The sequence below is a fragment of the Pan paniscus genome, chromosome 5 (assembly GCF_029289425.2).
Source record: "Pan paniscus chromosome 5, NHGRI_mPanPan1-v2.0_pri, whole genome shotgun sequence".
Classification (NCBI taxonomy): domain Eukaryota; kingdom Metazoa; phylum Chordata; class Mammalia; order Primates; family Hominidae; genus Pan; species Pan paniscus.
Window position 1 is genome coordinate 50,910,334 of NC_073254.2, and position 22,741 is coordinate 50,933,074.

At 42.4% G+C, this 22,741-nt stretch overlaps 1 protein-coding gene across 5 annotated transcripts in view; it reads left to right on the forward strand.

The window, feature by feature from the left end:
• The first annotated feature begins 1,644 nt into the window (after positions 1-1,644).
• Positions 1,645-22,741, forward strand: part of KCTD20 (potassium channel tetramerization domain containing 20) — a 48,338-nt gene continuing 27,241 nt past the window's right edge. For 2 of the 5 annotated variants that reach the window (XM_034961975.3, XM_034961981.3), the window contains exon 1: positions 1,645-1,935. The gene's annotated coding sequence lies outside the window, so the exon portion shown is untranslated. Of the gene's footprint in view, positions 1,936-5,140; positions 10,447-11,383; positions 11,501-22,741 lie in introns of those variants that run through there. The other 3 variants (XM_055113543.2, XM_055113546.2, XM_055113544.2) reach the window with 3 other exon arrangements.

The following is a 22,741-nucleotide window of genomic DNA, read 5'->3' on the forward strand; positions in this document are numbered from 1 at the left end:
TTCAAGAACTGTTTTGCAGGAATGTCAGAAGGGTTTTTATTTTTCTTTGACTCAAAGGCTATAACACTGTACTTTATAAAAATGGAAATAAAGGCATTAGTTTGAACAATCCTCTATTCTGCTACTGTTGTAAAGTTTGGAGCCTATAACTCACTCAAATTGGTTTATAGCCATGTGTTTACTAAATCTTTTTTCATATTCCTTTTCTCCAGGCATACAGGAATTTATATCTCACAGCCTTCTTAGAGTCAGTCAGGTTGAGCCTGGTGACTAGTTCAGGACAGCGAAACGTCAGCAGAAGTGAAAAGGCCACTCACTTCTGGCAGAGGTAAAGGAGAGCCCTTACAGGATTCTCCAATCTAGCTCTTCTGCCAGCCCGGAAGTGCTGGGAGGGCAGAGCCACAGACGCAAGCAGCAGGGAAGCTGAGTCACCGTGGGGACGTGAGACTGACTTACAGATGACGAGTGCAGCCTCACAGCCTAGTCCATGTTGAGATAAACACAATACAGTCCTGCATACTTTATAGTCATAAACGAGGGAGAATAGAAATGGAAAATGACCCTCTAGGCCTCTAAGACCAAATTATAATGAAAAAATTTATGTCTTCAGTTTTGAAAATTAAAGTTTTTGACCCTGATAAAACAAATTTGCTGTACAAGTATCCGTTAACCATGTGAAACCTACTGAAATGAGTCAAACTATTTTCTTACATTCCTTCCACTTCAACACCAATTCTAATCCAATTCCAAATTAGTTTTTAGAGAGTCTCTTGTAAGGAAAAGGAAAATCGACTTCGAATTTTAAAATTTGTGCTATTATTAGTTTATAGAGCTTTCAACAATTTACAAATAGTTTGCATAATCAGTATATTTAATTAGTATATATAGATATATAGATATATATATATTTGAGAGGGAACTTCACTGCAACCTCCCAGTTGCCTCCTGGGTTCAAGTGATTCTCCTGCCTCAGCCTCCCAAACAGCTAGGGTTATAGGCGCCCACCACCACGCCCGGCTAATTTTTGTATTTTTAGCAGAGACAGGGTTTCATCATGTTGGCCAGGCTGGTCTGGAATGCCCAACCTCAGGTGATCTGCCCGCCTCGGCCTCCCAAAGTGCAAGGATTACAGGCGTGAGCCACCAAGCCCGGTCTAGTGTAATTTTTAAAAGTACAAAAGCCACTAGAAACCATGACAATAAGAACTTCCTTTTGGGTTTTCCAGCATTTGGTTTATAGGACATGGACCATATATAGATGTTTTTTGAATGTTGAAATCTTTTACTCATAACAGTTTTCCCAGTAACTTGCTTCCGGTTGATTTAAAATTTGTAATACAACTTTGTCATAGCAGGTACCTTCATGAAACTCAGTATTTGAGAAAAATGTGGAGTTTTTTCCCCTTTCTTTTGGCCAGAATGTATATCCAGGGTAGTGACTTTCGAGCAAATGCGTTTAAGCAACTCCAGTATTCTTACTACGCTACCTCCAACCTCGCTCCACGCATGGGGAGATCAGGGTTCCACATTTTCGGGTAAGCATTAGCCGTCCTGGCGCTGCACGAGCGTATTCTACAATTCTGAAAACTACTAACTTTTCCGTCTGCAACCTTTAATAATTGAGAGGGTATGCGCAACTCAGAAAAGTGCGCCCGCTGAGGTTGGGTGCAGAGTGGACTGGAGGAAAGGCGACACCCATTTACGGTGCGGCCCCCGACGGGGTCCCCCGACACGGCCTTCCCGGCGTGCCACGCGCGGAGAGGACTCTTAACGTGAAGCGCTGGGTGACTCAGCCGCGTGGCCGCGCGGTCCGGGGCGGGGGGCGCGCGCCGCTGCGGCACAGCCGGTCCCGGCTGCGGCTTCTGGCTGCGCGGCCTGCGCGCGCCTCCCGGGCGGATTCCAGCCCTGAGCGCGACAGCGCGGCGGGGAGCAACGAGTAAGTGGCGGCGCGGTACGGTTTCGGGCGCGAAGACCGGGCAGGGAGAGTGTGGCGGCGGGCGTGGCCCGAGTCTTCCCTTTGTGGCCGAGGGGGCGTCTCCTCCGGACGCGGCGGCGGTTCGGACCCCCGAGTCGAAAGGCCGCGGGGCTGAGCTGGGCGCGAGGAACCTGTGGGCAGCGGCTTGATGGGCTCCTGTTTCCGCGCGGAGGGCAGAGTCTGGTGATCCTGGGGAGGGAGGCGACGCTGCGCCCAGGTGGTGGGCACAGCTGAAGTGTAACTTGACTGCTTGACTGCTTTTTGCAGGCCTCGGGTGGTTTATCCCGCCGGAGAGGAATGGCGAGAACCTGGAGTGTTGACTGGCAAAACATTTGCAGACGCGGTTTTTCTGGCAATTAATTGGCTCCATTAAAAATTAGGTAGTTGGTAGGGACTTCCTCCTGAACTCTGGTGCCGAGCGCATTTTGCTCGGTCTTTTCAGCCCTGTTTCCGCGTCTTCCTTCCCTGCCACCCGCAAATTGCCAGCTTTCATCCGTGGCTCTGAGTGCGAAAGAGCTGGGGAAAGCCTTAACCAGCAATTTTCTTTTAAATAAAACTTTGCTTTTTATAGCAGTGTCTTCAGGTTTACAAGCCCAGTTCTGCACTATGAGAAAACTCTTCTATTTTGGAGTTTGTGATTCTTTCTGAAAATTCCTCAGTTGAAGAGATTTATTTTTAAATAAGAATCTAGTGAACAAACTAACATGATAAACAAGGCTGTGAAGGAACTGTTTAACCAGCTTATGAAAATATCTCCCAGAGTCCTTAGTTTTGTTCCTGTTCGCTGTGCGAGAAGTTGAGGTAGTTTTTTAATGGTCTTCAAAACAAAGTGTTGTAGTAGTGTCTGTCGGATGTGATGAATCCAGAGTCAGAGGACTTCCGCTCAAGGCCACCTGAAACCCCAATTCCTAGGCCATAGTTCTGAAACAGAAGATTGTTCCTTAGTAATAAGGTTGCAGTACCCTAGCACCTCTTCCATAAATTTGATTCTAGAGATTTGTGATGGGTCCCTGAGTCTGGGATTTAAGCAAGCACCTGCACTCTTGGTCTGTTACTGATGATCCAGGGACCGACCACACGTTGACAGACACCACCTTTAGGCTGGGCTGGGAATTTTAAAAACTGCCCAACAGCCTTAACCCTTTGTCGATGTTTTCCTCCCCTGCCCTAAACCAGTCGTAGGACAAGAAGCCCTGACTCTCCAGAAGCCAATATGAGAAAAGATAGTGCTTTTTTTTGACCCTGACACGGGGTAGGAAATGATTTTCATGCATATTCCGATATTGCTCTGGTGGTTTAGAGATAGCCCATTAATCTTTTCCTTCTGAGGGCTGCTTCTAGTATCATCAGAGCTTAATGCCATTAGGCCAAATCTCCTCCGCCCAGCTCACTCAGTCTCCCCATGGAACCAGGGCAGCCAATGCCATATAATTCCCATGGCCTTGACTGTCATATTATCTGGTATGTAGCCGTACTAGTAGCATTATGAGGGCTTTCAGTTCAGCTGGACGTTAATTTAGTCATCAAATACCTGCGTAATGCCTATTTTCCTCAAAGCACTGTAGTAGGCTGTTTTATCAACAGCATTGCAATATAGACACATATTTCTGGCACAGAGTTGCATTCCTTCTTTGAGGCAGAAATGAGGGCTGGATAAACTCCACTGCTGCCAAAAGTTTCTCTTTATTCATCCACAATTTGTTCCTTCCTGTTATGCCAGAAATACACGTACTATTCCAATAATCTCGTTTTCCATAAGAAGTTAAGAAATACATTGTAGTAGGCCTAACTGTAGTAGTTAGGTCAGTCTTAAATTCTGTAACAGAAGCCGGGCGTGGTGGCTCACGCCTGTAATCCCAGCAATTTGGGAAGCCGAGGCAGATGGATCACCTGAGGTCAGGAGTTTCAGACCAGCCTGGCCAACCTGGTGAAACCCTGTCTCTACTAAAAATACAAAAATAAGCCAGGCATGGTGGTGGGCACCTGTAATCCCAGCTACACGGGAGGCTGAGGCAGGAGAATCACTTGAATCCGGGAGGCAGAGGTTGCAGTGAGCCGAGATCGCGCCATTGTACTCCAGCCTGGGCAACAGAGTGAGACTCCGTCTCAAAAAAAAAAAAAAAAATCTGTAACAGAGACATCTAGTAACTTTGGTAAGGACAATAATACACGCATTTTTATATTATTATTCCCCCTTCAAATAGATGTGTAGAGATGAGGTTAGAATTAGGCCATGTGTTTCTGTGACTTTTTTCCTCTCTTTGGTGTCTGATTTATCTTATTGAATCTTTTTCTGTTGATTCATAAAATGTCATGTCTTTCCTTCTGTAGCCCTGAGCTTCCTGATTGTTGTGTCTTCCTCTGGCCTTCAATCTGATCTTCCTGCCCCTCTTTGGCTAAGTGGAGTAAAATATTGAGGGGAATTGTTAGAATACCACATGATTTTTAGTTGGAAGATCCAGAGTCTTAGACATATGAGGCTTAGAGATATAAAGGAGCTTATTACAAATTTATCAAGTGCAATCCTCTCAGATAAAGAATCTGAGAGATGAGATTGCAGAGTGAGGACTTCTGGCTCCTAGCCCAGTGTTCTTCCCACCAAATTAAATGCTTCAAAAGTAGAAAATGCTTCAAAAGTAGAAAAGGTCCAGAGAAATTATAAGTAGATGGAGAAAAATGGAGAGACTTTCATATGACTACAAAAGCAATATTATCTTATCTGGAAAAATGGAGATTGAAGGAGGATATGATGTAACCATATAAATCATAGAAAGTGGGAGTACTAATAATAAGGAACTCTTTGAAGCTTGAAATAGTGAAAGGACAAATAAGAGCAAGAGATTGCTATCTTGTAAAGCCCAAGAAATGTTATGAACTCAGTTTTTGGTTTTTTTTTTTTCTTTTGAGACAGAGTTTCGCTCTTGTTGCCCAGGCTGGAGTGCAATGGCGTGATCTCGGCTCACTGCAACCTCTGCCTCCTGGGTTCAAGCGATTCTCCTGCCTCAGCCTCCCGAGTAGCTGGGATTACAGGCGCCCGCTACCATGCCCGGCTAATTTTTTGTATTTTTAGTTGGGACGGGGTTTCACCATGTTGGTCAGGCTGGTCTCGAACTCCTGACCTCAGGTGATCCGCCCACCTGGGACTCCCAAAGTGCTGGGATTACAGGTTTGAGCCACCATGCCAGGCCTGAACTCAGTATTTTTAAAAAAATATTAAATAAAGGCTTAGAATAACTACTTTGGTGATTTTAAAAATATGTTAAATGCTTGAGCAATGCCCAGAATCTTTGGAAGTTGTCATCAAGAGTATAACTATTGTCCTTATCAAACTTATTAGGTACCTCTGTGATAGAATTTAAGACTGATGGCTAGGTGTGGTGGCTTACGCCTGTAATCCCAGCACTTTGGGAGGTCAAGGGAGGAGGATTTCTTTAGCCCAGAAGTTCCAGACCATCCTGGGCAACACAGGGAGACCCTGTCTGTATTATTTTAAAAATTAAAAAACGAACAAAGAATTTAAGACTCATCTAACTACTAACCTCATCCAATGTGATATTTCTTAATGGAAAATGAGATTATTGGGAATAGTACATGTATTTCTGGAATAGTAGGAAGGAAAGAATTACGGATGAAGAAAGAGGGCCTTTTGATGTTTTAGCTTGGAATCCCCAAATTAGACACTGTAGGATTGATTGCTCTTATATATTCCTGAAAGTAGTAGAAATAAAAATAGTAATGGCTTAATAATTAGTATACGTTCTATACCAGCCACTTACTAAATGGTTTTACATCATTGTCCCATTTAATTATCTCCATTCTATAGATAAAGACTCTAAGAGACAAGAGATTAAGTTTGCCTCAAATAATATACCTAATAAGTGGCTGAGCCTGTAGTAAAGTAAGTCCATTTGACTTCAAAGCCATTAAAATATATGCTCAAGAGTGTCCTAGTTATATTTCATTGGGAAGTGGTTAAGAATGTGGGTTGTGGAGTCAGTGTTGCCTGGGTTCAAATCCTGACTCCTCCATTTACTAGGTTGGATAAAGTACTTTATCAGTTTCTGTCTCTGAAATAGACAATAATAGTACCTACCTATCCCAGGATTTTTAGGATTGAGTTAATTCATGTAAAGTTCATAGAACTGTGCCTCACAAACTGTAAGTTTTCAGGAAATGCTGGCCATTAATGTTTTCAAAAATATTTTTAGGCTGGGCAGGATGGCTCAAGCCTGTAATCCCAGCACTTTGAGAGGCTGAGGTGGGTGGATCATTTGAGGCTAGGAGTTTGAGACCATCCTGGCCAACATGGTGAAACCCCCGTCTCTACTAAAAATACAGAAAATTAGCTGGGCGTGTTGGCATGCGACTGTAAGCCCAGTTACTGGGGAGGCTGAGGCATAAGCATTGCTTGAATCTGGGAGGCAGAGATTTCAGTGAGCCAAGATCGCACCACTGCACTCCAGCCTAGGCAACAGAGCGAGACTCTGTCTCAAAAAAAAAAAAGAAAAAAATATAAAATTTTTGATATACTATTGTGCTTAGAAAGGAAGACATATTTATAATTTATTTCATGGTGGGTGCTGTAGCTCACACCTATAATCCCAGCACTTTGGGAGGCTGACATGGGCACATCGCTTGAGCCCAGGAGTTCGAGATCAGGCTAAGCAACGTGGCACGACTCTGTCTCTACAAAAAATATAAAAATGAGCCAGGTGTGGTGGTGTGCGCCTTTAATCCTAGCTACTCTGGAGGCCAGGGCGGGTGGATCGATTGAACCCAGAAGGTGGAGGTTGCAGTGAGCTGAGATCGTGCCACTGCATTCCAGCCTGGGTGACAGAGCACGATCCTGTCTCCAAAATATATGTGTATGTGTGTTTATATATATATATATTTGAAATACTGAGGTTTTATGATAAGTATAAAGTAAGCTTTATCTCTGCCCTTACTAAAACAGGAACATTACTAACATTTTGGAAAGCATTGGAATGTAGTAGAAAGATCCATGATCCAGGTCAGATGATTTGCTTCTAGTTGTCGCTGTCACTGCTAGCTCTGTGATTCTAGGTTCAAAATTTCTGTTTTACACAGAAGGTTGTGAGGATCAAATGAACTAACAAATAGGAATGAAATTTGAATTTTATATGTTATACAAATGTAAAATACCATTTTAAAAATTATGGAGGAAAGTTACAATGAATTATTTTTGCATAGATTATTGAAAGTTCAATTTCCTTAGAATAAAACAGGTAGTAACTTACACCTCTATGTGAAGATCACAGTACATATCTTAAAATTATCTAAGACACCCTCCATGTGTTTGTCTCAAATCTCTTTTTTACAGGGAGAACGTGAAATTTAATTTTTGCTGTTGTATCTGTGTATTGGTTTGCTAAGGCTGCCAAAAGCAAAGGACCACTGTCTGGGTGGTTTGAACAACAGAAATCTATTTTCTCACAATTTTGGAAGCTAGAAGGCCAAGATGGTGTCAGGAGGGTTTGTTTTCTTCTGAGGCCTCTGTTTGACTTGTAGATGGCCATTTTCTTCTCCCTGTGTCTTTGTGTCCGGAATTTATTCCCTCCAGTGGGTTCTTGGTCTCACTGACTTTAAGAATGAAGCCGCGGAGCCTCGCAGTGAGTGTTACAATTCTTAAAGATGGTGTGTCCAGAGTTTGTTCCTTCACATGTTCAGATGTGTCTGGAGTTTCTTCCTTCCAGTGGGTTCGTGGTCTTGCTGACTTCAGGAGTGAAGCTGCAGACCTTCTCAGTGAGTGTTACAGCTCTTAAAGGTGGCGCATCTGGAGTTGTTTGTTCCTCCCGGTGGGTTCGTGGTCTTGCTGACTTCAGGAGTGAAGGTGCAGACCTTTGCAGTGAGTGTTACAGCTCATAAAGTTAGTGCGGACCCAAAGAATGAGCAGCAGCAAGACTTATTGTGAGGAGCGAAAGAATAAAGCTTCCACAGTGTGGAAGGGGTTCTGGGCGGGCTGCTGCTGCTGGCTCAGGTGGCCAGCATTTAGTCCCTTATTTGGCCCTGTCCGTGTCCTGCTGATTGGTCCATTTTACAGAGTGCTGATTGGTCCATTTACAAACCTTTAGCTAGACACAGAGCGCTGATTGGTGCGTTTTTACAGAGTGCTGATTGGTGCATTTACAAACCTTTAGCTAGACACAGAGCACTGATTGGTGCATTTTTACAGAGTGCTGATTGGTGCATTTACAAACCTTTAGCTAGACACAGAGCGCTGATTGATAGACACAGAGCGCTGATTAATGCGTTTTTACATAGTGCTGATTGGTGCGTTTACAATCCTTTAGCTAGACACAGAGTGCTGATTGGTGTGTTTTTACAGAGTGCTGATTGGTGCATTTTATAATCCTTTAGCTAGACACAGAGCACTGATTGGTGCGTTTACAATCCTTTAGCTAGGCAGAAAAGTTCTCCAATTGCGTTTACAATCCTTTAGGCAGAAAAGTTCTCCAAGTCCCCACTCGACCCAGGAAGTCCAGCTGGCTTCACCTCTCATCTTCACATTGTCATCCCTCTGTTTATGTGTTCTACTCGCCCCATTTTGAGGACTCCAGACATATTGGATTAGGGCCCACCTTAATGACTTCGTTTAAAAGGCACTGTCTCCAAATACAGGCACATTCTGAGGACTAGGGGTTAGGGCTTCACATATGAATTTTGAGGGAGACAGTTCAGCCCCGACAATCTGTTTAAGAAGTTATGTGTTGGTGGCCGGGCGCGGTGGCTCACGCCTGTAATCCCAGCACTTTGGGAGGCTGAGGCGGGCGGATCACAAGGTCAGGAGATCGAGACCATCATGGCTAACATGGTGAAACTCCGTCTGTACTAAAAATATAAAAAATTAGCTGGGCGTGGTTGCAGGCGCCTGTAGTCCCAGCTACTTGGGAGGCTGAAGCAGGAGAATGGCGTGAACCCAGGAGGCGGAGCTTGCAGTGAGCCGAGATTGTGCCACTGCACTCCAGCCTGGGCGACAGAGAGACTCCGTCCTAAAAAAAAAAAAAAAAAAGAAGTTATGTATTGGGGCCGGGTGCAATGGCTCCTGCGTGTAATCCCAACACTTTGGGAGGTGGAGGCAGGTAGATCATCTGAGGTCAGGAGTTTGAGACCAGCCTGGCCAACATGACAAAACCCTGTCTCTACTAAAAATACAAAAATTAGCTGGGCACGGTGGCACGTGCTTGTAATCCCAACTACTCGGGAGGCTGAGGTAGGAGAATCGCTTGAACCTGGGAGGCAGAGGTTGCAGTGAGCTGAGATTGTGCCACTGCACTCCAGCCTGGGTGACAGAGTGAGACTCTGTCTCAAAAAAAAAAAAAGAAAGGTTATGTGTTGGGTAATCTGAATGCTCCGTTTCCTTCATCACTATGTCCTACGCCATGAGGCCCAGGCAGCATTCTTTTTCACGTGACTGGCTTTACCTGTTCTTCAGAACTATGCTTACTTTTGTATACCCTGAGAAGCATATTATGCCTCTGTATAAATCATTGTGTTATGTTATATTTAAGATTATCCTGTTAGCCTATTGAATAATGTGCTTGAAAAACTATTCCATACATTAACCTAAATTCCTAATTCATCTATTAAGCTCATTTCTTCTTTAATCTAGATGGAAGAATGTCATACTATTTTATGTGATAATATATTGTTTTCTGATTAAACTTTAAAAATTTTCTCTTAAACTGTTTCAAGCAGTTTTAAAAATTTATTTTATCTTATTTTACTTTTTAAGAGATAGAAGTCTTGCTGTGTTGCCCAGGCTGAAGCATAGTAGCTATTCACAGTCTTGATCCCACTACTGATCAGCACAGGAGTTTTGACTTGCCTGTTTCCAGCCTGGGTCAGTTCTCCCCTCCTTAGGCATCCTGGTGGATCCCTGCTCCTGGGAGGTCACCATTGATGCTAAATTTGGTGCAGACACCTGATTGACATAGTGCACTACAGCCCAGAACTTCTGGGCTCAAGTGATCCTCCCACCTCAGCCTCCTAAGTAGCTGGGGCTACAATAGTGTGCCATGGAACCTAGTTACAAGCAGTTTTTAAGAAACCATTCCAGTGATTCCAATGTTTTCTTGAGGAGGTATCTGTTTTTAGAGATACATTTTCATTTTTCCTTATTTTAAAGATAACAACACATTCATTTTAGAGACTTTAGAATATTCAGTAAGACAATAACTTTTTAAAAGAAAAGTCACGTGATTCTACAGTTAAGGGAGAATAATCTTTTCCATCTTTTTTCTGTGGATACATTTATTGTTTCAACTTGCCTTTTAAAAATCTAATATATCAATACTATTTCACACTATTTCAGTTATTTTCTTTTTTGAAATAAGGTCTTGCTCTGTCACCCAGGCTGAAGTGTAGTGGCAAGATTTCAGCTCACTGCAGCTTTGACCTCCAGGCTTAAGCAGTCCTCCCATGTCAGCCTTGCCCAAGTAGTTGGGACTACAGGTATGTGCCACCACACCCAGCTAATTTTTTTATTTTTTGTAGAAACGAGGTCTCACTGTGTTGTCCAGTTTTGTCTTGAACTCCTGGGCTCAAGCGATCCTCCTGCCTTGGCCTCCCAAAGTGTTAGGATTACAGGCATAAACTGCTGCACCTGGCCCTATTTTAGTTATTTTCAAACAGATTTCTATTTATTTATTTAGAGACAGAGTCTCACTCTGTCACCCAGGCAGTGCAGTAGTGCAGTCTCAGTTCACTGCAACCTCCTCCTCCCGGGTTCAAGTGCTTTTCATGCCTCAGCCTCCTGAGTAGCTGGAATTACAGGTACACACCACCATGCCTAGCTAATTTTTGTATTTTTAGTAGAGACAGGGTTTCGCCATGTTGACCGGGCTGGTCTCAAACTCCTGACTTCAAGTGATCTGCCCACCTTGGCCTCCCAAAGTGCTGGGATTACAGGTGTGAGTCAATGTGCCTGGCCTATTTTTTTAATTGGTGAATCATATGAATTGATTTTTGAATGTTAAACCAATCTTTGCCATAATGTATTATCCTTTTTTATGTGGCTGAATTTGATTTTCTCATAATTTGTTTAGGATTTTTGTGATTATGTTCATGAGAAAGTTTGATATAATTTCTTCGTTAAAAGTGTGGGAAAATTTGCTAGTCAAGCCATTTGATTCTGGAAAAGTTTTAATTATCAATTAAATTTCTTTACTAGATATAGGACTTTGCAGATTTTCTAATTTTTCTAAGTCAGTTTCAATAAATTATAGAATATTCATTTAATCTGCAAATTCTAATTTACTGGCATAAATTGTACAAAATAACTGCTCATCTTTTTAGTCTCATGGGATGTGTAATGATAGTCTTTTTTCATCTGTGATCATTGTAGTGTGCATCTTCATTTTCTTTTTTTTTTTTTTTTTTTTTTTTTTAGATGAAGTCTCACTCTGTTGCCCAAGCTGCAGTGCAATGTCGCTATCTTGGCTTACTGCAACCTCCGCTTCCCGAAGCGATTCTACTGCCCCAGCCTCCTGAGTAGCTGGGACTACAGGTATACACCATGACACCCGGTTAATTTTTGTATTTTTAGTAGAGATGGGGTTTCACTATGTTGGCCAGGCTGGTCTTGAACTCCTGACCTCGTGATCCGCCCGCCTCAGTCTCCCGAAGTGCTGGGATTACAGGCGTGAGCCACCGCGCCCAGCCTTATTTTCTTTTTAAAACAACTTCATTGAGAGAGAATTCACATAACATACAATTCACTCATATAAAGTATAGAGTTGAGTTGTTCAGTATATTCAAAGTTGTGCAGACATTACCACCATTATTTCTTTCTTGATCAGTTTTTAGGGCTTATCAGTTTTCTTAGCTTTTTTTTTTTTTTTTTTTTTTTTGGATACAGGGTCTCACTCTGTTGCCCTGGCTGGAGTGCAGTGGCGCGATCTTGGCTCACGGCAACCTCCGCCTCCCAGGCTCAAGCAATTCGAGTGCCTCAGCCTCCCAAGTAGCTGGGATTACAGACGCGTGCAACTACTGCCCGGCTAATTTTTTTTGTATTATTAGTAGAGACAGGGTCTCACCATGTTGGCCAGGCTGGTCTTGAACTCCTGACCTCAAGTGATCCACCCGCCTTGGCCTCCCAAACTGCTGGGATTACAGGCGTGAGCCACCACCCCCAGCCTTTTGTTTTATTTTGTTTTGTTTTCTTAAAGCCAACTTTTGGCTTTATTGATTTTTCTCAGTTGAGCTTGTGTTTTCTTTTACATTAATTTCTGCCCTTATTTCTTTCCTTATATATTCTTTAGGATTAATAAGCTATTATTTTTCTGCCTTGAGAAAGATACTTTGATTATTGTTTTTCATTCTTTTCTAATGTTTTGTTTTTTTTTTTTTTTTTTTGAGACGGAGTTTTGCTCTTGTTGCCCAGGCTGGAGTGCAATGGTGTAATCTTGGCCCACCGCAACCTCTGCCTCCTGGGTTCAAGCAATTCTCCTGCCTCAGCCTCCCCAGTAGCTGGGATTACAGGCATGCACCACCACACCCGGCAATTTTGTATTTTTAGTAGAGACGTTTCTTGATGTTGGTCAGGCTGGTCTCAAACTCCTGACCTCAGGTGATCCGCCCGCCTTGGCCTCCCAAAGTGCTGGGATTACAGATATGAGCCACTGTGCCTGGCCTCTAATATATGTTTTAAAGCTATAAATTTTCCTTTGTGCCTGGAGTTAGGCTTATTTAACAAGTTCACATATGTTGTATTCATTCAGTTCAAAATATTTTCTCCATTTCATTGTGTTCTGTTTTTGGTCCAAGGTTATTCAGAAGTGTGTTGCTTAATTTTCCAACATTTGAGGATATTTTGTTTTTGTCATTGATTTTTAACTTAATTCCACTGTGTTCAGAGAACATAACTATTCTTTCAATCTTTTGAAATGTATTGAGACTTACTATGTAGCCTGAATGTGGTCAGTTCTGATTAATTTTTCAAGTGTACTTGCAAAAGAATTACTCTCCAATTGGGTGCAAATTTGGTTAATTTATGAATGATGTTATTCAAATCTTCTATATGAGCAGTGGACAAACTACCGCCTGCTGCCTTTTTTGTACACAAAGTTTTATTAGAACACAGCCATGCTTACTCATTTACAAATTGTCTATGACTGCTTTTGCTCTATAATAGTATGGCCCACAAGACCTAAAATATTTACTTTATGGCTCTTTTTTTTTTTTTTGAGATGGAGTCTCGCTCTGTCGCCCAGGCTGGAGTGCAGTGGGGTGATCTCAGCTCACTGCAACCTCCACCTCCCGGGTTCAAGCAATTCTCCTGCCTCAGCCTCCTGAGTAGCTGGGACTACAGATGCACGCCCCCACACCCGGCTAATTTTTGTGATTTTAGTAGAGATGGGGTTTCACCATATTGGTCAGGCTTGTCTCGAACTCCTGATTTCAGGTGATGCACCCAGCTGGGCCTCCCAAAGTGCTGGGATTACAGGCGTGAGCCACTGTGCCCAGCCTTTTTTTTTTTTTTCTTGAGTCGGAGTCTTGCTCTGTCCCGCAGGCTGGAGTGCAGTGACACAATCTCAGCTCACTGCAACCTCCGCCGCTGGGTTCAAGCAGTTCTCCCGCCTCAGTCTCCCAAGTACCTGGGACTACAGGCACCCACCTGCCTGTAGTCATGCCTGGCTAATTTTTATATTTCTGTAGAATTGGGGTTTCACCATGTTGTTGGCCAGGCTGGTCTTGAACTCCTGACCTCAGGTGATCTGCCCATCTTGGCCTCCCAAAGTGCTAGGATTACAGGCATGAGCCACCATGCCCGGCCTACTTTATGGCTCTTTACCAGAAAAGTTTGCCACCCATTCTACAGTGTTACTTTTAGGCTCCCAGTGGAAAACCTGGGGTATTTCACAGGATCCTTCCTCCTCTGCAGACCCATTCCAGTTTTTGTCTCTCCAGCATCTTGACGCTGACAAAAGCTCTGCTTAACTTCTCAACTTTTGGGCCAGGCACAGTGGCTTACGCCTGTAATCCCAGCACTTTGGGAGGCTGAGGTGGGCGGATCACCTGAGGTCAGGAGTTTGAGACCAGCCTGGCCAACATAGTGAAACCCTGTGGCTACTAAAAATACAAAAATTAGCTGGGTGTGGTGGCAGGTGTCTGTAGTCCCAGCCACTCAGGAGGCCGAGGCAGCATAATCACTTTAACCTGAGTGGCAGAGGTTGCAGTGAGCCAAGATCATGCCACTGCACTCCAGCCTGGGCGACAGAGCAAGACTCCGTCTAAAAACAAAAACAGAACAAACAAACAAAAAAACTTCTCAACTGTTTAGCTGCTGCTTTCTACTTAGCTTTATAGCCTTTTGGCAGCTGCTTCCAAATTGGCAAATATCTGGAGGAGAAAAGTGGTACAGAGTGTTGGGCTTAACTTATTTGCTTTCTCTATTAGCGTTCCACCAAAGAAAATAGAACCAGTAGTGTGTGTGTGTGTGTGTGTGTGTGTTCACACACATACATATTAGGCTATTTATTGCAAGGAATTGGTTCACACGATGTTGGGGACTAGCTAGGCAAGTCTGAAACCCGTAAGACCAGGTTGCAGCCAGGAGGGACAGGCAGGAACTCTAGGATAGGAGCAAAAGCTACAGTCTGCAGGCAGAATTTCTTCTTCCTCAGAGAATTTTGTGTTCTGCCCTTAAAGCAACTGATTGGATCAGGCCCACCCAGATTATCTAGGATAATCTTCCTTACTTAAAGTAAGTAACTATAGACTGTAATTGTATCTACCAAATACCTTGACAGCAACACCTGTGTTAGTGTTTGAATAACGGGACTGTAGCCTAGCCAAGTTGATACATAAAATTGACCATCACATCTTCTCTGTAGGAATTCACTTCTTGAGTCTTGGCCACTTCACTAGTTGTCTGATGCCTTCAAACAGATGTTTTTTTTGTTTTACTCAGCTTTTCTGAGCGCTCTCCAGTAGGAGGTTTATTCTGGTAGAAACTTGCCCATTGGTAGCAGTAGAAATCCCAGTGTTCTAGAAAATGTTCGGAGGCCAGGTACAGTAGCTCACACCTGTAATCCCAGCACTTTGGGAGGCCAAGGCAGGAGGATTGCTTGAGACCAGCCTGGGCAACATAGCAAGACCCCATCGCTAAAAAATTAGCTTTTTTTTTGAGACGGAGTCTTGTTCTGTCACCCAGGCTGGAGTGCAGTGGCGCAATCTTGGCTCACTGCAACCTCTGCCTCCCGGGTTCAAGCAATTCTCCTGCCTCAGACTCCCAAGTAGCCAGGATTACAGGCGCCCGTCACCACATCCAGCTAATTTTTGTATTTTTAGTAGAGACAGGGTTTCACCATGTTGGCCAGGCTGGTCTTGAACTCCTGACCTTAGATGATCCGCCCACCTTGGCCTCCCAGAGTGTTGGGATTACAGGCCTGAGCCACCACGCCCAGGCTTTTTTTTTTTTAAGAGATGGGATCTTGCTCTGTCATCCACGGTGGCATATAGTGGTGCTATCACAGCTCACTGCAGTTTTGACCTCCTGAGCTCAAATGACCTTCCTGCCTCAGCCTCCTGAGTAGCTGAGACTACAAGTGTGCACAACCATGCCTGGAAAAAAGAGATGGTAAAGAGCCTGTGGAGCCTGTAGCCCACTCCTGAGTAGCTGGGACTACAGGTGTGCAAAACCACGTCTGGAAAAAAGAGATGGTAAAGAGATGGCGGTCTTGGTGTGTTGTCCAGGCTAGTCTCATGCAGTCCTCCTCTCATGCAAACCTTGGCCTCTCAAGGAGCTGGGACTACAGGCATATGCCACCATGCCTGGCTAATTTTTTTGTATTTCTTTTTGTGGAGACGGGGTTTTGCCATGTGGCCCAGCCTGGTACTCCTGGTCTCAAGTGATCCACCTGCCCCGGCCTCCCAAAGTGCTCGGATTACAGGTGTGAGCCACCGTGCCCGGCCTAATTTTTTATTTTTTGGAGAGATGGGGGTCTCACTGTGTTGCCAAGGCTGGTCTCAAATTCCTGGGCTCAAGCAGTCCTCCCACCTTGGCTTCCTAAAGTACAGGGATTGCATGTGTGAGCCATTGTGGGCTGTATGCTATTCCTGAATTAATGAAGATACTATTTAATCCTTTAAATCACTTATCTGATGCTTTTCAGAGATTCTCACATTACTTGCCTTGGTCATATTGTGGATTTTAGAATTGGAATGGTTTCTTGTAATTTTACTAATGCTGAGCATTAAAGAAGGCCTTGCTATTTTTAAGTCTGTATCCTAATCAAATGTTGAGGCCGGGTACGGGGACTCACGCCTATAATTCCAATGCTTTGGGAGGCCCAGGTGGGATGATTGCTTGAGCCCACAAGTTAGAGACCAGTTTAGGCAACATAGTGAGACTCCTATCTCTACTTAAAATAGAATTTAAAAATTAGCTGGGCATGGTTGTGCATACCTGTAATACCAGCTACTTGGGAGGCTGAGGCAGGAGGATTGCTTGAGCCCAGGAGTTGGAGACTACAGTGAGTCATGATCTGCCACTGCAAAAATGTCAAGAAGTCTGGAAACAGTGTTAAATGCAAAACTGTGGCAAGAATTATAGATTTAATATGCTAATCAAAGAAGGGAAATTTATGGTACTTGTCTTTAATATTTAAAGGGTTGGAAGTGATGGAAGGATATGTTTTTCCGGGGGTAGGATTAAACTAGTGCATGGAAGTCACAGTGAGTGGAATAGATTATTTTTGGATATTTTTAGGTAGACTGGGATGAACTAGTAGAGGTGTTTTGTAGTCTTGGGTGGAAGGTTTGAGATCCCAGATTTTGAGGTTCATGATTGGTAAAATTGTGGCGGTGGGTGATTGGGAGACCATCATAAGGTTGCTGGCATTTTATTTTGTCATGTAAGGGCATTAAAAAAAATCTAGCCTTCTTTTTTGAGACAGGGTCTTGCTCTGTTGCCCAGGCAGGAAGGCAGTAGCATGATCATGGCTCACTGCAGTCTCAACCTTCTGGACTCAAGCAGTCCTCCCATCTCAGCCTCCTGAGTAGCTGGGACCACAGGCATGAGCCACCATGCCCAGCTAATTTTTTTTTATTTTTATTTTTGTAGAGAAAGGTCTAGGCCGGGTGCGGTGGCTCATGCCTGTAATCCCAGCATTTTTGGGAGGCCGAGGTGGGCGGATCACCTGAGGTCGAGAGTTTGAGACCAGCCTGACCAACATGGAGAAACCCCGTCTCTACTAAAAATACAAAAAAATTAGCCGGGTGTGGCGGTGCATGTCTGTAATCCTAGCTACTCAGGAGGCTAAGGCAGGAGAATTGCTTGAACCTGGGAGGCAGAGGTTGCAGTGAGCCGAGATTGTGCTACTGCACTCCACCCTGGGCAACAAGAGCAAAACTCCATCTCAAAAAAAAAAAAAAAAAGAAAAGAAAGAAAGGTCTCGCTATGTTGCCCAGGCTGGTCTTGAACTCCTGGGCTCAAGCGATCCTCCTGCCTTGGCCTCCCAAAGTGCTGGGATTACAGGCGTGAGCCACTGTGTCTGGATTATTACATTTTTAAAGAAGGCATTTTTGGCCAAGTGAGGTGGCCATGCCTGTAATCCCAACACTTTGGGAGACCAAGGCGGAAGGATGGCTTGATCCCAGGAGCTTGAGACTGGCCTGGGCAACATAGTGAGACCTTGTCTCTACAGAATAATTTAAAAAGGGGGAAAAAAAATTAGCCAGGCATGGTGGCACGTATCTGTGGTTCCAGCTACTTGGGAGGCTGAAGTGGGAGGATTGCTTGAGCCTGGGAGTCCAAGTCTGTTTTTTCTTTTTTTATACTGACCACTATACTAATGAGGAAAAAAAATACATTTTTAATATTAAAAAAGAAGTAAAGATGGCTGGGCACCGTGGCCTACGCCTGTAATCCCAGCACTTTGGGAGGCCGAGGTAGGTGGATCACTTGATATCAAGGTCAAGAGTTTGAGACCAGCCTGGCCAACGTGGTGAAACCCCATCTCTACTAAAAATACAAAAATTAGCCAGGGCTGGTAGCACGTGCCCATAATCCCAGCTACTCGGGAGGCTGAGGCAGGAGAATCGCTTGAACTCGGAGGCAGAGGTTGTAGTGAGCTGAGATCATGCCACTGCACTCCAGCCTGGGCAACAGAGCGGGACTCCGTCTCAAAAAAAAAGAAAAAGAAGATATCATTTAGGTACAAAGGATAGCCCTTCCCAAGGAAGCCTTACACTATATACCATAATTTTTCACTTCATATTTTAACATTTTTAAAATCAGGATGCATCTGAAAATTATATTTAATACAATAGTGCTGCTTTTTCTTAAAAAGTTTTTAGATTGATGATGTCTTAGCGTCAAGTGTCTTAGGACTCAGAAAATGGTGTGTGGGTTACATTATCTACATTGGCCTAATTTTTGACAAGACTGCATGAAAACTTTTGACAGCAATTGGTGCTGGTCCTTGAACTAGATGACCTTTACACTGTTTTCTGACAGTGATTTGTGGATTGTTTATAAACATGAATTTTCTACATGTTAGCTCTGTTACTACAGTACTTTTGACAGCAATTGGTGCTGGTCCTTGAACTAGATGACCTTTATACTGTTTTCTGACAGTGATTTGTGGATTGTTTATAACATGAATTTTCTACATGTTAGCTCTGTTACTATAGTACTGATTTATGGATCTGTCCTCTAAAGCCTTCAACTCTTTTCTTGCTATATAAATGCTTAGCTCTTTTCTATAAAATAGTCAACTGTATTTACTAATATACTTTTAATTTTTTAATTGCACTGCTTTAAAAAATGTTATTACTAAAAGTATATCCCTTGGATTTCCTAGAAGTTTGTCTTTAAATTATTCTTTACAGCCTATGCAGTTGTTCCTTTAGAGAGTTTTAGGTAATAGCCAAGTAAAGGAGTATCCTGGACACTGAAGACCTTACCCTGGAAATTCTATTATATGTTGACCAGCTTTTTTGTAGGAGTCGTGAGCTTTCTTTGAACTATTATGTGCCTTGGATTGTTCTCCTTAAGGTTTCATTAGAATGACCTTAACTAGTTAAGTTCAATCAAAAGAGGAAGCACCCCACATGGAAATTATAGAATTCCATCTAACCAGTATTTAGGTAATAAAGTTGAAAGAAGTTACAGCAGAATTAGATCTCTCTTTTTTTTTTCCCCCTGAGACTAAGCCTGTAGCCCAGGCTGGAGTGCAGTGGAATGATCTCAGCTCAGTGCAACCTCCACCTCACAGATTCCAGCGATTCTCCTGCCTCGGCCTCCCGAGTAGTTAGAACTACAGGTGCCCACCATCACACCCAGCTAATTTTTTGTATTTTTAATAGAGACGGGGTTTCACCATGTTGGCCAGGCTGGTTTCGAACTGCTGACCTCAAGTGATCCGCCCACCTCAGCCTCCCAAAGTGTTGGGATTACAGGCGTGAGCCACCGCACCCAGCCTCACAATTAGAACTTAATTTGAACTCAGATTGTAAAATCAACCCCCATCTGGAGGTATTTGATTTAGAGGCTCTGTTGTAGCAATTATTTAAAGAGGAAAGGTGCTAGATATGCCCATTATCAGCACAGGAAGATTATATGTCCTAGCCCCTGGTCTTCAGCTTGAAATCACATTTCCAGTCCTGTAAAACATACATAGAAATGCTGAAGTGATTTATACCTATAAGGAGCAGCGGCACTGCATGGTGGTAAACAGCATGGACTATGAAGCCAGAAGTCTGGCTTCACTGCTTGTTAGCTGTGTGACTGTGGGAACTTTCCTTAACCTCCTTCTTCCTTCAGTTTTCTTATGTGTAAAATGAGGGTAACAATGGCATCTACCTCATAAAGTTTTTTGAGTATTAAATAATATTTATAAAGTACTTAAATAATATATAGTGCATGATATGTGTTAAATCAATTAAGTTTAAGTCCATCTGGACTTAGGATGTAATCTTTGCAGTAATTTGACATATGAAAGAATCCAGCAGATTAATTTGTGATTCTCATTTAAGATATGTTCTTGAGTAATTAGGTTTAGATTTGATTATTAGTTGAAGAATGCTAGAAAACTTTGCTAAGTTTGAAAAGTGTTGTAATATTTAGGACCTTTTTATGTATACTATACTTATAAGTTTAATTTTTTAAACATCTACCAGAACTTTTTTAAAAAAGTACTTAAGGATTTGCTTGGTAGGCATTTGAAGTGCTAACACAGGAAAAGAGCATCTATTAAGCTAAATGTAGTGAAGATGTTTGATGGGAATGCCAAATTTAGGGGATTCATGTTTTATATTTAAACTGGAGGTGGGTACAAGAGTTTTTATTATATGGTTCTTTAAATCTTTTTATATGTAGTACATTAATATTTTTAAATTAGGTAATTAGGCTGATACAGTTATAAAAAAAACTAAGGGTCTTTAGACTGTTAATATACTGAACTTAAGGTCTTAATGTAAATCCAAGTAACTCACATAGCCTTTTATGTGCACAAAAGCTGTCTTTCAACGTAAGTTATATTGACAAAAAAGTACTGTAACTCATATAGTCTTTTATGTAAGTTAAAAGCTGTCTTTCATCTAAGTTATATTGACAAAAACGTACTAAGGGTAGTAAGTTAGGAGTGTCAAATAGAGGAGACAGGAAAATTTATCCAAGCAATTCTAATCTTGTCAATCTGTCATTGTACTTTTATCTGTCAGCTTGTTAGCCTGGCCTGTGATTTGTAGAGAAGGAGGAAGGAAAAGGGAAGTGGAATCAGAGGAGTACGAGCTTTCCTGTGGAATTGTAATGCCTTCTTCTCTCCTGCTTCTCATTATGATTTTCTTCCAAGTAGAAATGAGGAGCAGAAATAGTCCTGTCCACAGATATCCTGTGAATTTTCTGCCTTGCCAAGCTTGTGTAGTTTTTTGCCTTAAATTCTATTTTGTAGGCTATTAATATAGCTTCACCAACTCTCTTTTGGGTATCTGCCCCTTTTCCATCCTTCACCATTTTTCTGTTGTGTTAGTTTCATGTATTTTCATAACCCTTGTGGAGTATGATGATAACAACCCTTCGTAGTCTGTTACATATATAGTTTTTCAAGTCTGTTGTCTTTGTTTATAGGATCCTTTGCCATACAAATGTTTTTAAATGTTTTGTGGTCAGATTTGTCTTTCTCATTTCGCTTTTGGGTTTTGGGTCTTGATTAAAAAGGCCTCCCAACCCCTAGATTGTAATCTCCTGTAACATTCTTGGAAAAGAATATTGTTGTGATTCAGCTTCTCATCTATGAAATGAAAAGATTATACTGAAACAATAGTTCCCAAACATCGCCAGTCAGTGGGAGATCACTTGAGGAGCGTGTTACAAGTTCAGATTCTCCAGACCCAACTAAAGACTTATTGAATAAGAATCTCTGGGGAATGGGGCCCAAGAAGATGTTTTAACAAGTTCCTCTAAGTGATTCTGATTATCATCTGGATTTGAGAACCATTGGACAATATGATCACTGAGGTCTCTTCTGATTCTAAAATATCATTTCTGTATTATGTAACTCTTAAATAATACATTATCTCAACAACTAGATTGTAAGCTCTTTGAAGGTAAGCAAGACTGTGTCTTAGGTAATACCCTTTTCTTCACTGTCAGCCCACTAAGATACTTACTACCTCACTCCTAGACAGTTTTAGTAACCTTCTCTTATAGCCCCTCCAGTCTGTCTGTGGTCTTATTTATCTTAAAGCAACATTTTGAACATGACACCTTCCTGCAGAAGCTTTGGCTACAAGACAGAATCCTATTTTACCTTATAATCTAAGTGCCTCTGTAAACTGGCCCCAACTTTTTGTCTTTAGCTTTACCCAAGGGAGTGTGTACAATTATCTAAGCTGTGCTTTATACAGCTCCTTAGATGATGATGTGCATGGTCTTCCCTGGAATTGTATGATATGGTGGTAACCTTGACTTTTCCCATCCTTTTGCATTAATCCTTCACTCTAGCCTGATTGGTTTACTTTCTTTCTCTTTCATATGGTAATAAAGCCTTGTTTATTCTTATTTTCCTGCCAGTTATTTGTCATTCATCTTGCCTGGAATGCCCTTTTTCCCTTTTCTGTATCTAATCTCTGCATATTAATAGCTACACAGTGGAGTATTATGCAGACATAATAAAGAATGAGGAATATCTGTATGAACTCCCACAGAGTGATTTCCAGGATATACTGTTAAGTAATATAACAAGGTACAAAATATGGTATTTTATTTGGTAGAATATGGTATTCTATCTTTTGTATAAGAGAAAAAAGGAGTTAAGAATATATGTATATGTACACACATACTTCCTTATGTCTGCAAAGAGAAACATTAAAGATAAACTAACAAAACCAATGCTATGGTTTGAATGTATATGTCCCTCCAAAATTGTTGTGTTGGAACTTAAACCCCCAAGGTGATACCATTAAGAGGGGAGGCCTTTAGGAGGTGATTAGGCCTTATAAAAGGGAATTGAAGGAACCTAGCTAGCCCTTCTCCTTCCATCATGTGAGGGCGCCTGGATGCCATCATCTTTGAGGAACAGCCCTCACCAGATACCCAGTTTGCCAGCACCCTAATCTTGCTTGGATTTCTCAGCCTCCAGAACTGTGAGAAAAGAAATTTCTGTTCTTTATGAATTACCCAGTCTCAGGCATTTTGTTTATAGCAGCACAAATGGACTAAGACAACTGGTTATCTGTAGGAAATAAATAGGAACAGATTGAGAGGGAAAAGGGGGAAGGACAGAGACTTCTCTGAACATTC